Source organism: Apium graveolens, chromosome 7 (genome assembly GCF_009905375.1).
Source record: "Apium graveolens cultivar Ventura chromosome 7, ASM990537v1, whole genome shotgun sequence".
NCBI lineage: Eukaryota > Viridiplantae > Streptophyta > Magnoliopsida > Apiales > Apiaceae > Apium > Apium graveolens.
In genome coordinates this window covers 266030656-266050989 of record NC_133653.1, presented here as the reverse complement: position 1 = coordinate 266050989, position 20334 = coordinate 266030656, and the positions used below count along the sequence as shown (strand labels likewise).

General features: G+C 32.2%; 1 long non-coding RNA gene across 1 annotated transcript; it reads right to left on the bottom strand.

The window, feature by feature from the left end:
* Nucleotides 1-201: 201 nt before the first annotated feature.
* On the bottom strand, nt 202-845 carry LOC141670796 (uncharacterized). The gene is made up of 2 exons (XR_012554750.1): nt 723-845; nt 202-563 (listed from the first exon to the last, which is right to left on the bottom strand). It is a non-coding gene; the product is annotated as an uncharacterized LOC141670796 (long non-coding RNA).
* Between the last annotated feature and the right edge of the window lie 19489 nt (nt 846-20334).

Genomic DNA, 20334 nt, shown 5'->3' with positions numbered 1-20334 from the left:
AAATGATTTCGGGTTTGTGTTTCTAAAATCTGTGGCGAAATGTCAAAATTTTGTTGGATATGCTTTTGATTTTGGGTTTCTAGAATCTGTGGTGAAATGTCAAAGTCACTTTTTAGACGATTTTTAGTTTGGGTTTCAAGAATCTGTGGAGAAATATCAAAATGTTTTTGGATATTTTTTTTGGTTTGGGTTTCCAGAATCTGCGGCGAAATGTCAAATTTTTTCTGGATATGATTCTTGGTTTGGGTTTCTAGCGGTGAAATGTCAAAATCTTTTTTTGTTTGGGTTTCCAGAATCTGTGGCGAAATGTCAAAAGTTTTTTGGATGTTATTTTTGGATTGGGTTTCTAGAATCTACGGTGAAATGTCAAATTTTTTTTGGATATGTTGTTTGGTTTGAGTTTCTAGAATCTGCGGTGCAATATCAAAATGTCTTGGGGAATGAGCTTGAGATGTTGGATCTTGGTGGTATAAGTCTTTAATTTCCTCTGGCATCGGCTTTCCATTCATCACACCTTTCCAGTAGTCTTCAAGGTCTTTTCTTGCAAAAGCAGGACCGAGAAGCTTATCCATCAAACAAGAAAAAATAAAACATAAATTTTATCATCATCTATCCATAATATGAGATATATAAATTTATAAGCATATAAATATACATGATATAACTATATGCACAAAAATTATGAACACCGCACAATTGATAGATTGGAGATAAGAACTTACTGCAGAAAGCACAAATAAAACAGAGAAGAATTCAGAAAACCTCATCTTTCTATACTGAATTGTTAAGATGAGATATAGTATTTTATTATGCCATACTTTACAACTTATGACGAGTTTTTATAGGCATGAAGTATTTAATGCTACTACCCAACCTGTACCAAAAATAGAATGACATGTAATGCTACTTCCCAACTCCCACACCAAGAAATAAATGAAATGTAACGCATGATGACTTTTAATGTTTTATACTCATGTGCTCATAATCATATTTAATTCTACTTCCCAACTGCCGCACCAACGAAAATAGTATATAATTGTTTACTTCAAAAACAGTTAAAATAGTATTTGATATCTTTAACAACAAATCGTATATGATATCATAACATAATTACTCAATATTTTATGAACATAATTTATTTATTATAATATTTTATTATTATATATATACTAACTTGCTCATCCACACCATTCACATCAAAATTTTTAACACAATAAAGTTAAGATGTTGAGATCTAAACTATAAGACAATATTTCAAGATCTATACAGTAAAGTATGAAGTTACTTGTTATGTGGTAATATATAAATTATTGTTTTGTAAAATTTAAAATATTAAAATAGTTGGTCGCCATTTCAATTATTCGGCCTAATAAGTTTAAAACGACAAATATATCATATATAAATAAAGTTCTACATTACTGAATTTTTTAAGTAATTATTACTCAAAATATGTTATTATTAGCCTTTTGTTATTTATATAATTATTTTTGTATGGCTTAATGCAATATAAGTACATCGATTAATTCTCTTAAAAAACTTTTCTATTATGTATTTATAATGAAGTCAAGGAAATTAATTGTCACTTTCCACACGATACAAGAAACAATGCTTTTACTGACCGCCAATTCGGTCGTCTTTGACACATTTTCGATTGGTATTAGGTAATAATCACGAAAAAATTCGGTCATATTAATCTTGGTTATTTTTATACTTTTTTGGTTGTTATTTCCGTTAATTGTCGGATGACTTCATTCACGTGTAGATGCCAAGTGGATGAGACCCTTTTGAAGTGTCGTGGGCCATAAGCTGACGTGTTAGTGTCACGTTGATATGGGCCCAGAGACACGTGTCATTTTACACGAACATGTACGATAACAATTCCAAACATCTGTTAACATAACTAACAATTTTCAAACATCATACAATATATTAACATAACCAACAATAACAGGAAACGTCAACAATAATAATAAGAAATAATCAACAAAAACTATATATATATAAAATAAAACCAAATGTACGTTCAAACCAACTACATGACAACCATCCTACGTTCGACAACCACCTAAATATTTAATATTCAAACCATATTAACAACCATATTAAAAAGCAATAATTCAAAGAATATTACTGAAATTAGCAATTACTACTAAGTACCTCGCATGCCATCTTCCCCTCAAGTGCTACCCTTTATTTCCTCACCATCGTTGTCATCTCTGTCATCGCTACTGGCTGTTGTGGTGTTGTCACCCCCTTACTGAGCCTTCCTTATAGCCTAAAATATGTACGAGGTTAAATTGCCTTGAAATAATACACTACAAAATATAGGTACACTAAATCGAGAAATTTTAACATTTTATCGGTTGGTACTTAACTTCATTATTTTTGTAGATTGAGGTGACTATGGTCCCAACATAGGGTCACTTTTCTAAAAATAACATTTGAGAAAATGGTTGTATTATTTTATGGATTTTGTCACATCTCAAGTGCAGCGAAGGATATAGTATTATAATTGCTAGCGGTGTATGATATCAAATAAATTTTTTGTTGCATCTTCCATTATAGACCGGGCCATATGGAAAAATACACCATCTGAAACTTGAGACCTATCGGCGGTGGCTTGGCTAAAAGATCGTCGACCCACATTGAGTTCTACAATTGGCACATGATTGGGGAGACGCGATGCAAAACTCTTGTAAAACTAATGAGCTCGTTTTTCAGAGTCTTGTCATTCTCGACGCCTCTTCCTTGAGCCACCATCATATAGGATGATCGACCGTCTCGATCCCTCAAGGCATGTTAGCTAATGCATCTCGATTTCTTTTAACATATCAGCATATCTGACCTACAAAAAACATAAAAATCAAAATAAAACATTAATAACAGATAATAAAATCTAACACAACCAAATGAATGAATATACAGTAAAAAGTACCACAATCTCTTGGCTTTCTAGTGTGAAATATTATATTTTCTCCGACTATTCACCAACAGGGACACCATCAACCTTTTTTGAGTGCAACTTCTTATAACAAAATTTGACTCTCTGTTGACTTTTCATTCTCTTCTTATAATCCTATAAAAGAAATAAGTAGAAAACCAAAACAAGAGAAATGAAATGCAAAATTATGTACCTAAATGAGTCGAACAATATTTTACATCTTTATACTCGATAAAAGCCTTTGCACTTGCCTTATGCAATGTTTTCAACTTCTTCTAATTACTGGTTGCAACATTTTAGTGATGCTTGTGCGCATCACTTTCCCAATAAAGCACCACATCCGATTACCATTCATTGTCCTAATAACCGAGATTGACCTCCAATAACAGCTTTCCTGACATATTAGAATCAAACCTACTTTTTCTTCTCATTTATTCCTTTTGGATAGAATTATTCATGTGAGTTATAAGATAATTGTAAGTTATGATATTATCGGTACACTTGTATGGATTGTAATAATCTTAAAAAAGAAAAGATTTTATTACAATATTAATAGTTAAATTATGTACATTACGTAAAGAATAAAATTCAATAAGTAAACACATAGACACACACACACACACACACATATATATATAATACTTATCAAATTTTGTTCTCTATATAGTATACATAATTTAACTATCAATATTGTGACAAAAACTTCTCTTTTTGGAGATTATTACAAGCCATTCAAGTTTACCGACAATATCACAACTTACAACAATCTTGTAATACACATGAAGAATTGAGGCAAATTGATGCTACAAATTGATGCATATCATATAAATTGATGCCAGAATGTGTAGATTTAATCTTAAGTTCAGGGTTTAACAACAGGAAAAGATTATAAGTAGGGCATAAAAAGTTTAATATTGAGGAGCAGGGCATAAAAAGTTTGAGTACCAATGCCTTATTGACATGAATGAAGGGTGAATGTCATGTTTGAAAATGTTGTTATAATTGACAATATCTGAGGGATGGAAGGAGTAAGTAAAAGAAGTTGAGTATGCGATGAAGCTAAGTAATCTAAGCTAGAACCTGATATGCTAAAAATAGTACCACATGTTCCTAATTTGAAGGGCTTTGGGAGGGTTCCTGACCAGTGCATCAAGCTTAGGAATTATCTGAAACAAAGAAGAATATTTATGTCCTAATATCACTGGGTTCAATATTTCAGATTTTGAATTGAAATATGCTTCCGTTAAGAATAACTTTCCGGAACTCTTAATTTTATGTGAAGATAAGAGAAATACCAAAAAGATGGGAACTCTGTATGTGAAACAATTGTAGATTGCATCACATCACAATACCAAGGTCGGAATCTTTAGTAATGAGACTTTGGTACTAATTAAAGTCAAATGGTTTCTCAAACCTCAGTTACCAGATCACAACTATAAGGAGGCTTTGTGGAGACTCCAAGCTGATATATAAATTGTAGAACTCTTTTATGAAAATTTTAATTATGTAAAGAGCAAACTCTTTCCAAATAGCAGGAAACAACAATAATTTTGTCTCTTTTGATACAAAATATCACTTGTTTTTTGTCTGCAATGATCAAGATCTAATTAATGACCTGAACTCACTAACGGTGTAGTTAGTTTAAAAGTAGACAAAATGAAAGTTGCATAAAGAGACATATAAGCATATGCAGTCGAGATGCATGGAAATTATTATGTGATTGAACCATAAAATTCATGTACATAACTTCTTTTGATCATGAAAGAGATTTTCAGTGACTTAGCACTGATGGTTTCAGAGATTAATAACCTGGCAATTGATAGCTTTAAAGATATAATGCAAACATAAAATTTTATAACAATAAACATAGAGTTTATAATATATGTTTGAACTTATATAACTAATATAAGCTAAATACCAAAAATACCCTAATTGATGGTTTTTGTGCCTAAAAAATGAGAATAAACAAATGCTATGTTAGTCTAAACAGAGATATAAAGGCGTGATCTGTTAAGAGAAGTCCATTAGATTGAAAATATCTAACATTCATCTCTAAAAGAGTTTCCACAGTCTTGTTATCAGTAAGACGTGCACGGTCAAGAAAATTAGCAATGTACTTAGATTGACAGATAAGATACCTGGCAACCTCATTTCCCAAAAAGTAACGTAGCAAATCCAAATTTTAATAGCAAAATAATGAGTCAACTCATATTTCAATGACTCAATACCATCACAATCATCTCCAATAATAATTATATCATCAACATATAAAGACAATAGAATATGACCAACACTCGTAGATCATACAAAGAGAAATCATGATTACTAGGACAAAAACCAAGTGAATAAAGTACATTAGAAAACTTCTCAAACTAACAACAAGATGATTGGCGAAGAGCATAAATAGATTTACAAAGTCTACAAACATAATCTGGTTGATGTGGAGGACATGGAGGAGGTGTCATTTTAACTTCCTCGTGAAGACCACCATACAAGAATGCATTCTTAATATTCATCTGAAATATTTTCCACTTGCGAGCAGAAGCAACAATAATCAGAGTATGAACAACCGTCATATTTGCAACAGGCGCAAAATTCTCATCATAGTCCAATCCATACTCTTGAGAGCAACCTTTTGCAAAAAGCGAGCCTTACAACTCTCAACCAATCCATCAGATTTTGTCTTAATTTTATAGTCCCAATGATAACCAATTACATATTTTTCTGGCGGCAATGAGACTAAATCTAATGTATGAGTATGATGTAAAGCAGTAAGTTCCTCGACCATAGCATTCTTCCATAGAAAATCACGAACAACCTCTCTATTAGATCCATGCTCAGATAAATGGTGAACAAAAGTAACGAATGAAACAAAGAATAATGAATAAGATGAATAAGCAAAATCAGGTAGTTGGGTGGACTTACATATGTGACTAGAGTGCTGAACTGGTGGAGGAGTTAAAATTTTGTTAGATGAATTAAGTAGGAGGAGAATCTAAAATCTCTGGTGATGATTGACTGGCTGTAGAAGCAGGTGGAGTTGTCGAAGTCTGAGATGTAGATGTAGTAATCGGTGGAAATGTAGATTACTCCTGAACAAGAGTATTAGAATTTGTGGTTGAAGCATCATTAATGTTCATGTCAAACATTTCAATACGAATAATCTCTTCATGTGTCTATCAAATGCTAAAGAATTTGAATTTCACAGACAACTCCAAGATAGAATAGAAGAAAATAACAGGAAACTTGGGAAGAAATCAAGAGAATCAATGAGATAGATTACATCTGCTCAGACTAGAGGAGCAACTTGAAAATGATTGTGATAACTCTCTTTACACTTTACTTTGTTCAATTTTTAAATAAACTGTAGCACTCACTAGTTTTATCTACCATAATTCAATCTGTACATTTAGGGTGTTTTGCTATAATCAAGTTTCTTTTAATTTATGGCTACAATTCTAGTAGACATAAATTGGGGGAGATTGTTAGGAATATGTTGTGAACTTGATGATAAGTTGAACAAAATACCTTAGTATATTTAACTTAGTGTTTTTGTAGCTCTCGACGAATGTTCTACTATAGTCCCAATGGATGAACTTCATAGTCCCGACGGATGACAACTGAACATCCATCGAGAGTGTAGCTTATGTAAAAATAAGTCTTCTAGCACATGCCTGCAAACAACAATGTATTAGGATGCTGTTGGATTCTTCAAGTCATGTTGACTACTAGATTGATATGCAGAATAGGTTGGCTAATTGTAAATATAAGATGTCTTGTAATTCTGTATAAGTGAAATAGAGTCAAGTGGCAGAAAGGCTCCCGTTGGATGATCTACAAAGGCTCCTGACAGATAATCAACAAGGATCCCGATGGATGACCAACATAGTCCCGACGGATGATCATAATTCAAAAGAGCAGTTGACAGTGACAACACAGTCATATGTGTCGGGTGTTTGCAAATGAAATGTGGCAGCCTAATTGTAGGATTTAGAAAATAAAGAAGCATTACCATTTCCATGTAATTATGAAGATATTCAAATATGCTGGATCGAGTGATGAAGTAGCATGAAATTAAACTATAAACAATTTTTTGTTTTACTTGTTTGTCTTTTTATCATGTAACTTGGTAGTATATAAACCAAGTGTAGCAAGTAGAACAAGATAACCAAGTATGCATTATTTTCAGAGAGATAAATAAAGTTGTATCTGTTAAGCATCTCTCTGTAATTTTATAAGTTCACTTATAAGCATCTGTGTGCTATTCAAGCATCAAAGAGTTCTAATTGTTATATATATATCTTTGATGGATAAGTTCAAATCCACCAGAAAGTTTTAAAGCCTTGTATTTTACTGCTTTGTGTTTTGATTTCCATTTTACTTTCATTCCGCACTTCTTGAAAAATCAGACACAGTTATATATTAAGTAAGAACATTCTTAAAATCAGAAAAAGAAGTCAGAATTACATTCAACCCCCCTTCTGTAATTCTTGTTACATTGATTGGGAATAACAGGAACTAGGAAGGTTAACACCCAAATCTCCGAGTAAGGGACGTAACCAAACAATCTCGCTAGTAGTGGAAGCCATGGAATGATACCCAGCTTTGGAAGATGATCTCAAAATAATATATTATTTCTTAGTCCTCCATAAGATAAGAAAATTATCTAGGAAAATACAAAAATCTGTTATGGATTTACGATCCTCAGGATCACACGCCCAATCAGCATCACTATAAGCACGCGACATTAAAGATGAGGTAAAAGGAAATAAAAGACTCTGAAACTGAGTCGCATGAAGATACCTGAGAATACGAAAAAATGCAGCCCAATGTACGGAATTCGGAAAAGTGATAAGTTGACTAGCTATATGAACAATATGTGTGATATTCGGACGAGTAACAGTGAGATAAACAAGGCTAACAACAATCGTGTGATATAAAGTTGGATCTGCTAAAGGAAGATCATCAGATGGAGAATATCTAGCATTCATCTCCAAAGGAGTTTTTAAAGTCTTGTTATCAGTAAGACGTGTACGGTCAAAAATTTTCAAAAGGAGATAAACTAGAATTTTGAGCAAGTGGAATTCAGTTAATCACGTAAACAACAGTAATAAGTGGTTCACCCTAAAATACACCTGGAACATCAGCCGATAAAAAAATGAGTGAGTTGTTTTCAACAAGATGACAATGTTTTCTTTCAGCAACACTGTTCTGTTGAGGAGTATCAGTATAATATATTCTCATGATCCGTTTGATATTGTTTTCTTTCATTAAAAGAACTCTTAATGAAAAAGGATCAAACAGAGTAAGAGAATATATAACACTCTTATGAAAAGGTTAAGCAGCAAATTTCGCTAATTTACAACCATTACAGTCAGAAATATCATGAGCTTTTAGTTGTTCCATGTCTCCTGTAAAAACTAAAAACCATAAACGAGATTGAGAAACATGACCTAAATGAGCATGCCATAGGTAGAAGTCAAAGGACAAATCACTCAAATAAAAAGAGGATAAATAAAATCTAGGTGTTCCCACCGAAAATATATAGAGTTCATCCAAAATCTAAAGTTCTTCTTACTTACGACCTTTCTCAATTACCTTTTGAGATCTCGGATCGATGACACAACAAGTAGTAGAAAAAAAGAAACTAACCAGATTCATATAATTGACTAACCAAAACAAGATTTAACTTGAGATCCAGAATATAATAAACATCAAAGAGAGACACTGTTGTAGTAACTACAGAACCAACGCCTTGTAACGACATAGGAGTGCCATCATAAGTCATGATAGATGTAATAACCCCAAAATTTTGGACTTTTTGTAACCCTTATGAATAGTGATTTTGCTGATTATGCTGAATAAGAAAACTTTTCATGCCACACTTTGTAGAGGTTCTTTTATTGTTATTCTGAGATCTTATTAGTACTCTATATGGTATATAAGTGTATGTAAAGATCGTCAGAATCCAAATTCGAACACTTTGATTTTTCCCGAAAACCCACCAGATACCGAAAGAATTAAGTATAAGGTAACATGATTAAAAGGATTTTAATTCAAGGATTATAAGAGAGGATCATAAAAGGAATATAAAATATTGAGAAAGGTTTAAGGGAACCTAAGTAATGAGATCCCGGGGATGATCCCTCAAACGATAAACAAGAACGAAAGTTAAGCGAACTGTATAACAGATCAACGATCATTAGCCAAGTAATTAGGAGTTAATCAAAGAGGTTAACGGATGATGATGTCATCACACCAACAAGAAGAAGACAAGTGTGGGAAGATGACATAAGTGGATGACATAAGCATGACCAAATTGGAAAGAATTGTTGGTTGATTATAAGCCACACAACTTTTACCATGGTAACAATTTAATTAAACAAGCAAAAGGAAGCAACCAAGCCAAAAACAATTTATAACACAAAAAACACAAGTTGAATTTCATTTCCAAGCAAAGAAGCTCTCGGCCCTTCATCTTTTTCAAAGAAAAGAAAATCCAAATTCAAGTTCCAAGCTTTGATAATTAGTGAGGTAATTATCCAAGGTTCCTTGTACATAGATATAGATATCCTATGAATCTAAGCTTCTATTTCCTTCACAATCTCTTCAAATAATTCATGGAAGAAGAGAGTGAATAGTGTTTTCAAGAACTTAAAATTTTGATCTTGTGTTTTTGTTTAGATAAAGCTTTAGTAAGGATTTCCAAGGGTTGTTCCAAGCTCCTTAGTTACTTTTACTCACCAAGGAAGGTATAATCTCATACCCTAGCCCTACTTTTGTATATTTAGAGTTTTTATGCTTGGTTTAGTTCTTGGGAAGTATGATCCATGTATATTTAGAGTTGGGTTGGATTTATAATGAGTTTGGAGTTGTAAATCTTGATTATTGATTAATGAACTTAAGTATAAGCTTTTAGTTCATGATTGAGAGTAGTATAAATTGGAAATCTTGAGATGTTGGGGCTCTTGTAGTAGAGTATGGATGGATTTTTGTTGTAGTAATGATTGTGGGATTGATTGTGGATTTATTTGGAGTTGTACAAATTTGGTAATCGCGTAAACATAGCCGTCGTAATGCCCGATTTACCTTAGACTGCTTTTGTTCTTAACATCAGGACCCATTAACTCACTGTTAGGTTTTGACCATTGCTATTATTAGATATTTCATGTTACAAGCTTCGTTTTGATATGTGGTTCGCTTGAATCCGATGTACGGTTTAGGAGAAACGACCGTTTTAAGTAACGGCGTTTCGCGAACGAACCATTACCCCTCGCCTTACTTTGAAACCTTGGTTAAGGCCCTTAAATGACTAATTGGGGTATGAAACAATTATGTAAAGTGGATTAGGCAGTTGGTAGGGTACTCGCGAAAGAATCGCCTTAAAATTCTTAATGGTTAATTTATTAAAAATGGTGGAGCCGAGGGTACTCGAGCGACTTAAGTGAATCGTTAAGCGCAAAAGCGAACGTTGGGGTCTAATTGGTTAAAATATAGATTCTTAAGCGACTTTGGTTTAATTCCAACTTATATGATGTTTATAGGTTACCAGACTCGTCCCAGGCCTTTTATCACCCCCAGTCGCTCAGGCAAGTTTTCTACCCGTTATACTGTTATTGTGATATAAATATATGTATATGCATTATCTTGCGAGAAGTGCATGATTGTTATTAGCAAATTTTGTGATATATTGGAGCATGCTGATATGGTATATATGCATGTCTGTTTCATAATATGAGATATATAAATTTATAAGCATATAAATATACATGATATAACTATATGCACAAAAATTATGAACACCGCACAATTGATAATGATCGGACATAAGAACTTACTGCAGAAAGCACAATTAAAACAGAGAAGAATCCAGAAAAGTTCATTTTTCTATGCTGAATTGCTAAGATGAGATATAGTATTTTATTATGCCATAATCTACAACTTTTGACTAGTTTTTATAGGCATGAAGTATTTAATGCTACTACCCAACCTATACCAAAAATAGAACGACATGTAATGCTACTTCCCAACTCCCACACCAAGAAATAAATGAAAAGTAACTCATGATGACTTTTAATATTTTATACTCATATGCTCATAATCATATTTAATTCTACTTCCCAACTACCACACCAACGGAAATAATATATAATTGTTTACTTCAAAAATAGTGAAAATAGTATTTGATATCCTTGACAAAATATAGTATATGATATTAAATTGAGAAATTTTAACAGTTTACCGGTTGCTACTTAGCTTCATTATTTTTGTAGATTGATGTGACTATGGTCCCGACATAAGGTCATTTTTCCAAAATTAACATTTGAGAAGATGGCTGTATTATTTATGGATTTTGTCACATCTCAAGTGCATCAAAGGATATAGTATTATAATTGCTCGCGATATATGATATTAAATGAATTTTTTCTTACATCTTCCATTATAAACCGGACCATATAGAAAAATACACCATCTAAAACTTGAGACCTATCGGCGATGGCTTGGCTAAAAGATCGTCGACCCCACTTTGAGTTCTATAATTGGCATATGATTGGTGAGACATGATGCAAAACCCTTATAAAACTAATGATCTCATTTTTCGGAGTCTTGTCATTCTCGACTCTTCCTTGAGCCACCATCATATAGGATGATCGACTGTCTCGATCCCCCAAGGCATGTTAGCTAATGCATCCTGATTCTTTTTAACATATCAGCATATCTGACTTACAAAAAACATAAAAATCAAAATAAAATATAGACAATAGATAATAAAATCTAACACAACCAAGTGAATGAATATACAGTAAAAAGTACCACAATCTCTTGGCTTTCTAGTGTGAAATATTATATTTTCTCCGACTTTTCATCAAAAGGGACTCCATCAAGCTTTTTTGAGTGCAACTTCTTATAACAAACTTTAAATCTTTGTTGACTTTTCATTATCTTCTTATAATCCTACAAAAGAACTAAGTAGAAAACCAAAACAAGAGAAATGAAATGCAAAAATATATACCTAAATAAGTCAAAAAATATTTTATATTTTTATACTTGACAAAACCCTTTGCACTTGCCTTATCCAATGTTTTCAACTTCTTCTAATTACCGGTTGCAACATTTTAGTGATGCTTATGCGCATCACTTTCCCAATAAGGCACCACATCCGATTACCATTCATCGTCCTAATCACCGAGATTGACCTCCAATAACAGCTTTCCTGACATATCAGAATCAGCTTATCCCTACTTTTCTTCTCATTTATTCTTTTTGGCTAGAATTATTCATGAGAGTTATAAGATAATTGTAAGTTATGATATTATCGGTACACTTGTATGGCTTGTAATAATCTTAAAAAAGAAAAGATTTTGTTACAATATTCATAGCTAAATTATGTACATTACATAAAGAACAAAATTCGATAAGTACGCACACACACAAACATATATAGTACTTATCAAATTTTATTATCTACATAGTGTACATAATTTAATTATCAATATTGTGATAAAAACTTCTCTTTTTTAAGATTATTACAAGCCATACAAGTTTATCGACAATATCACAGCTTACAACAATCTTGTAATACACATGAAGAATTGAGGCAAATTGATGCTACAAATTGATGCATATCATATAAATTGATGCTATAGTGTGTAGATTTAATCTTGTGTTCAGGGTTTAACAACAGGAAAAGATTATAAGTAGGGCATACAAAGTTTAATATTGAGCAACAGGGCATAAAAAGTTTGAGTACCAATGTCTTGTTGACATGAATGAAGGGTGAATGTCAAGTTTGAAAATGTTGTTATAATTGACAATATCTGATGGATGGAAGGAGTAAGTAAAAGAAGTTGAGTATGCGATGAAGCTAAATAATCTAAGCTAGAACCTGATATGCTGAACATAGTACCATATGTTCATAATTTGAAGGGCTTTGGGAGGGTTCCTGACCAGTGCATCAAGCTTAGGAATTATCTGAAACAAGGAAGAATATTTATGTCCTAATATCACTGGGTTCAATATTTCAGATTTTGAATTGAAATATACTTCCGTTAAGAATAACTTTCCGGAGCTCTTAATTGTATGTGAAGATAAAAGAAATACCAAAAAGACGGGAACTCTTTATGTGAAACAATTGTAGATTGCATCACATCACAATACCAAGGTCGGAATCTTTAGTAATGAGACTTTGGTACTAATTAAAGTCAAAGGGTTTCTCAAACCTCAGTTACCAGATCATAACTATAAGGAGGCTTTGGGAAGACTCCAAGCTGATACATAAATTGTAGAACTCATTATGAAAATTGTATTTATGTAAAGAGCAAACTCTTTCCAAATAGCAGGAAACACCAATAATTTTGTCTCTTTTGATACAAAATATCACTTTTTTTGTGTCTGCAATGATCAAGATCTAATTAATGACCTGAACTCACTATTGGTGTAGTTAGTTTAAAAGTAGACAAAATGAAAGTTGCATAAAGAGACATATTAGCATATGCAGTCGAGATGCATGGAAATAATTATGTGATTGAACCATAAAATTCATGTACATAACTTCTTTTGATCATGAAAGATATTTTCAGTGACTTAGCAATGATGGTTTCAGAGATTAATAACCTGGCAATTAATAGCTTTAAAGATATAATGCAAACATAAAATTTTATAACAATCAACATAGAGTTTATAATATATTTTTGAACTTATATAATTAATATAAGCTAAATACCAAAAATACCCTAATTGATGGTTTTTGTGCCTAAAAAATGAGAACAAACAAACGCTATGTTAATCTAAACAGAGATATAAAGGCGTGATCTGTTAATAGAAGACCATCAGATTGAGAATATCTAACATTCATCTCTAAAAGAGTTTCTACAGTCTTGTTATCAGTAAGACGTGCACGGTCAAGCAAATTAGCAATGTACTTAGATTGACAGAAAAGACACCTGGCAACCTCAATTCCCAAAAAGTAACGTAGCAAATCCAAATTTTAATAGCAAAATAATGAGTCAACTCATATTTCAATGACTCAATAGCATCACAATCATCTCCAATAATAATTATATCATCAACATATAAAGACAATAGAATATGACCAGCACTCGTAGATCATACAAATAGAAATCATGATTACTAGGACAAAAACCAAGTGAATAAAGTACATTAGAAAACTTCTCAAACTAACAACAAGATGATTGACGAAGACCATAAATAGATTTACAAAGTCTATAAACATAATCTGGTTGATGCAGAGGACATGGAGGAGGTGTCATTTTAACTTCTTCGTGAAGACCACCATACAAGAATGCATTCTTAATATTCATATGAAATATTTTCCACTTGCGAGCAGAAGCAACAATAATCAGAGTATGAACAACCGTCATCTTTTCAACAGGCGCAAAAGTCTCATCATAGTCCAAGCCATACTCTTGAAAGCAACCTTTTACAAAAAGCGAGCCTTACAACTCTCAACCAATCCATCAGATTTTGTCTTAATTTTATAGTCCCAATGACAACCAATTACATAATTTTCTGGCGGCAATGAGACTAAATATCATGTATGAGTATGATGTAAAGCAGTAAGTTCCTCGACCATAGCATTCTTCCATAGAAAATCATGAACAACCTCTCTATTTGATCCAGGCTCAAACAAGTGGTGAGCAAAAGTAACGAATGAAACAAAGAATAATGAATAAGATGAATAAGCAAAATCAGGAAGTTGGGTGGACTTACATATGTGACTAGAGTGCTGAACTGGTGGAGGAGTTAAAATTTTGTTAGATGAATTAAGTAGGAGGAGAATCCAAAATCTCTGGTGATGATTGACTGACAGTAGAAGTCGATGGAGATGTCGAAGTCTGAGATGTAGATTTAGAAATCGGTGGAAATGTAGATTACTCCTGAACAAGAGTATTAGAATTTGTGGTTGAAGCATCATTAATGTTCATGTCAAACAATTCAATACGAATAATCTCTTCATGTGTCTATCAAAAGCTGAAGAATTTGAATTTCACAGACAACTCCAAGATAAAATAGAAGAAAACAACAGGAAACTTGGGAAGAAATCAAGACAATCAATGAGATAGATCACATCTGCTCAGACTAGAGGAGCAACTTGAAAATGATTGTGAGAACTCTCTTTACACTTTACTTTGTTCAATTTTCAAATAAACTGTAGCACTCACTAGTTTTATCTACCATAATTCAATCTGTACATTTAGGGTGTTTTGTTATAATCAAGTTTCTTTTAATTTATGGCTACAATTTTTGTAGACATAAATTGGGTGAGATTGTTAGGAATATGTTGTGAACTTGATGATAAGTTGAACAAAATACCTTAGTATATTTAACTTAGTGTTTTTGTAGCTCTCGATGAATGTTCTACTAAGTCCCGATGGATGAACTTCATAGTCCCGACGGATGACAACTGAACATCCATCGAGAGTGTAGCTTATGTAAAAATAAGTCTTCTAGCACATGCCTGTAAACAACAATGTATTAGGTGATGATGTAGGATACTTCAAGTCATGTTGACTACTAGATTAATATGCAGAATAGGTTGGCTAATTGTAAATATAAGATGTCTTGTAATTCTGTATAAGTGAAATAGAGTCAAGTGGCAAAAAGGCTCCCGACGGATGATCTACAAAGGCTCGTGATAGATAATCAACAAGGCTCCCGACGGATGACCAACATAGTCCCGACGGATGATCATAATTCAAAAGAGCAGTTGACAGTGACAACACAGTCACATGTGTCGGGTGTTTGCAAATGAAATGTGGCAGCCTAATTGCAGGATTTAGGAAACAAAGAAGCATTACCATTTCCATGCAATTATGAAGATATTCAAAGATGCTAGATCGAGTGATGAAGTAGCATGAAATTAGACTAGAAACTATTTTTGTTTTACATGTTTGTCTTTTTATCATATAACTTGGTAGTATATAAACCAAGTGTAGCAAGTAGAACAAGATAACCAAGTAAGCATTATTTTCAGAGAGATACATAAAGCTGTATTTGTTAAGCATCTCTCTATAATTTTTTAAGTTCATTTATAAGTAGCTGTGTGCTATTCAAGCATCATAGAGTTCTAATCTTTATATATATATATATATATATCTTTGGTGGATAAGTTCAAATCCACCAGAAAGTTTTAAAGCCTGTGTTTTACTGCTTTGTGTTTTGATTTCCATTTTACTTTCATTCCGCACTTCTTGAAAAATCAAACACATTTATATATTAAGTAAGAACATTCTTAAAATCAGAAAAAGAAGCCAGAATTACATTCAACCCCCCTTCTGTAATTCTTGTTACATTGATTAGGAATAACAGGAACTAGGAAGGTTAACACCCAAATCTCCGAGTAAGGGACGTAACCAAACAATCTCGCTAGTAGTGGAATCCATGAAATGATACCCAGCTTTGGAAGATGATCTCAAAATAATATATTATTTCTTACTCGTCCATAAGATAAGAGAATTATCAAGGAAAATACAAAAATCTGTTATGGATTTACGATCCTCAGGATCACACGCCCAATCAGCATCACTATAAGCACGTGACATTAAAGATGAGGTAAAAGGAAATAAAAGACTCTAAAACTAAGTCCCATGAAGATACCTGAGAATTCGAAAAAATGCAGCCCAATGTACGGAATTCGGAAAAGTGATAAGTTGACTTGCTATATGAATAATATGTGTGATATTCGGATGAGTAATAGTGAGATAAACAAGGCTAACAACAATCGTGTGATTTAAAGTTGGATCTGCTAAAGGAAGGCCATCAGAAGGAGAATATCTAGCATTCATCTCCAAAGGAGTTTTTACAGTCTTGTTATCCGTAAGACGTGTACGGTCAAAATTTTTCAAAAGGAGATAAACTAGAATTTTAAGCAAGTGAAATTCAGTTAATCACGTAAACAATAGTAATAAGTGGTTCATCACAAAATACACCTGGAACATCAGCCAATAAAAAATGAGTGAGTTGTTTTCAACAAGATGACAATGTTTTCTTTCAGCAATACCATTCTGTTGAGGAGTATCAGTATAATATATTCTCATGATCCGTTTGATATTGTTTTCTTTCATTAAAAGAACTTTTAATGAAAAAGAATCAAACAGAGTAAGAGAATATGTAACACTCTTATAAAAAGGTTAAGCACCAAATTTCGCTAATTTACAACCATTACAGTCAGAAATATCATGAGCTTTTAGTTGTTCCATGGCTCCTGTAGAAACAAAAAACCGTAAACGAGATTGAGAAACATGACCTAAACGAGCATGCCATAGGTAGAATTCAAAGGACAAATCACTCAAACAAAAAGAGGATAAATCTAAGTATTCCCACCGAAAATATATAGAGTTCATCCAAAATATGAAGTTCTTCTTACTTACGACCTTTCTCAATTACCTTTTGAGATCTCGGATCGATGACACAACAAGTAGTAGAAAAAAAGAAACTAACCAGATTCATATAATTGACTAACCAAAACAAATTTAACATGAGATCCAGAATATAATAAACATAAAAGAGAGACACAGTTGGAGTAACTCCAGAACCAATGCCTTGTAACGACATAGGAGTGCCATCATAAGTCATGATGGATAAAGATGAATCATCCGAAAATGAAATAGAAGATGACCAATGATGAGATATGTGTTGAGATGCACTCGAATCTAGAATCCGTATAAAAGAAAATATACTTGAAATACCAGTTGACAAAAGACATGTTGATGATGAGACATACATGTTGAGATATTACTAATACTAAACCCAAACCAAATTAAAACAAAATTCGAATCCAAATTCGAAACCAAATTCAAACTGTACCCAAATTTAATTGCCATACTATATCAAATACAATCAAGAAACTAAACCCGGAATCAAATCCAAACTCAAATAACCAATTCCAATCCAAAATCGCATTCGATAGCAGATCTAAATCCAATTTCAATTCCGATTGAAAATACAAAATGAATATCAAATCTCAGGCAGATAAACCAATTACTACAATTGTAAAATGCCAATAACCGAGTACTACTGAAGCCAATCAACTAAATAACCCAATTTAAAAGATCAATAATGAATATGGAGAGAATGAACTAAGAGTATTCAGTAAACTAGTGGAACCATCAAAAAATTGATTTCTGGAGCTTTAAATACGATCTCCACCGTTAAAAATTTAGATACTCATGCAAAGAAGACGTGCATGGTTAAAATTTCAGGATGATCCAACGGTTGAAACTCCGGGAATCGTAAAAATAAGTTGGCTGATCTGAGCATAAAATTTCTTGTGAATTTTTTTGTCACTGTAATGTGACCCTATCTCCTTAATGATTCAACTAAACTTCCACGATCATCCTTAAATTGATACTCAAATCACTCGAAACCTATTCTTGATACCATGATAGCTTTAGAGATATAATACGAATGTGAAATTTTATAACAATCAACATAGATTTTATAATACATGTCTGAACTTATATTGAAAACTAATATAAGTTAAATACCGAAATACCCTGACATATATAATATAAATATATATTCTAACAATAATATTGGTCTAAGGCATAGTTTGAATATAACAATTATGGTAAAAGAAAGCTAAAGTAAGAACTAACTCAAGAATCAAGGGTTGGCTTGTCTTGCGTATTGCGTATTGCATATTTTATCGATTAAGATTATGAATCTTGCCCATGAGAGATGAGAGCGTCCGTCGAAATAATATATATTTAAAGAATCATAATCAAATGAATTAGGCCAATTCTATTTTTCACTCTCAAATTTACTTCTAAGTTTTCTATTTAAGAAGGTGTCTTATTCTCCTCTTATATGTATGCCTCTGTCAAATAATCTTGCAAGTGTTCCATTCTTTACTTCTATCTACTCAAGTAAATAAGTAATTAGTTCTCTTATTTTCTATATCAAAGTATTCTATTTTTCTTTCATTTTATGCAATATTTCTATTTTCACTTCTTCTTTAGATAAGTTTTTTATGATTTAAGCAGAAATTGCACATCATGTGCACACTTTATAATGCAGGGGCTTCTTCCACAACCTAGATGCAACCACTGCTTGTGCGCATAGTTTCATCACTCATAGCTATCCATGACTTTAAAAACGTCTTAAATTAGCAATTTAATATGTTGCGAGTGATTAATTGGGACTTGTGCGTATAGTTGCAACACTCACAACTATCTATGACTTTAACAACATCTTGAATTAGCATTATAATATGTTTCGAGTGATTAATTGGGATGCTTCAAAGGGGAAAACATATGACATGCTAGGAATATTTGTTTTTTTTGAGTTGTTCGCTTGATGGTAATAAATTAGGTTTCTTGTTATTTTGGTCGAGGGTATGAGTCATTGAAATGGGTGTGAATTGTTAGTTTACTAGATTAAATATATTGTAATATACTTTAGTTTTTATTTTAGTATCTGAATATTACCAAAAGGCACAATGAGATTCATATACATGCAATGGGGTTGAGAATAATTATTATATTTGTAACTATATTAGAAATATAAATAAATATTCTACATATATTTTCTTTGGTATTTATTGGGATGAATCTAGTCAAATTTACTACTAAACGGTTAATATTTGTTAAACAGGAGTCTCTATTATACACTTTATACACATTTGTGTCACACTCATGCTTAAATAATTAAGTACTATTTCCAATTATACATTATTTAATAACTGATAACAAAATTAAAATTACTAATTTGGTAATTTTGAGTCATGTTTGTTTTCGGATGAAGTCTTATACAAGTACTTCACAAAATAAATAATAAAATAAATTCAAAATTGTAGTGGCAAGAATATATAGTTGCTACTTTTTTATGTGATATCACGATATATTTTATATTTTCTTTTAATTTATTAAGAATATCATTTTATGATTTAATTATGAGGACCAGTGTTACAGATTTCGGAAATTGGAACTATTCAGTTGAGGTACCGATTTACGAATTATCGGATGATTTTTAAAAAATCGGATGATTTATCGGTGATTTATCAGAAATCGGTCAAATCGGACAAATATTTTCGACCGATTTTTGAGCGATTTATCGGCGATTTTTGAAAAATCGGTCGATTTCTATAATAGAGATGAGGACTACTATTAACTAGAGTACTAGCGGGAGGAATATATTTTACACAATCTAATTATATTTCCTGACATAAATATATGGCGCAATCTAAATATACTTCCTGACACAAGCTATTCCAATAGTAGCCCATTTAACAGAACTCCATTTTTTGCCTATAATTCTAATCAATGATATTTTGATCTTAATCAATGATGTCATCTCGATAAATGATTTATAATAAGTAAAACCACTATGATTAATTATGATTTCACATAGTTAATACTAAAAAAGTCCCTTAA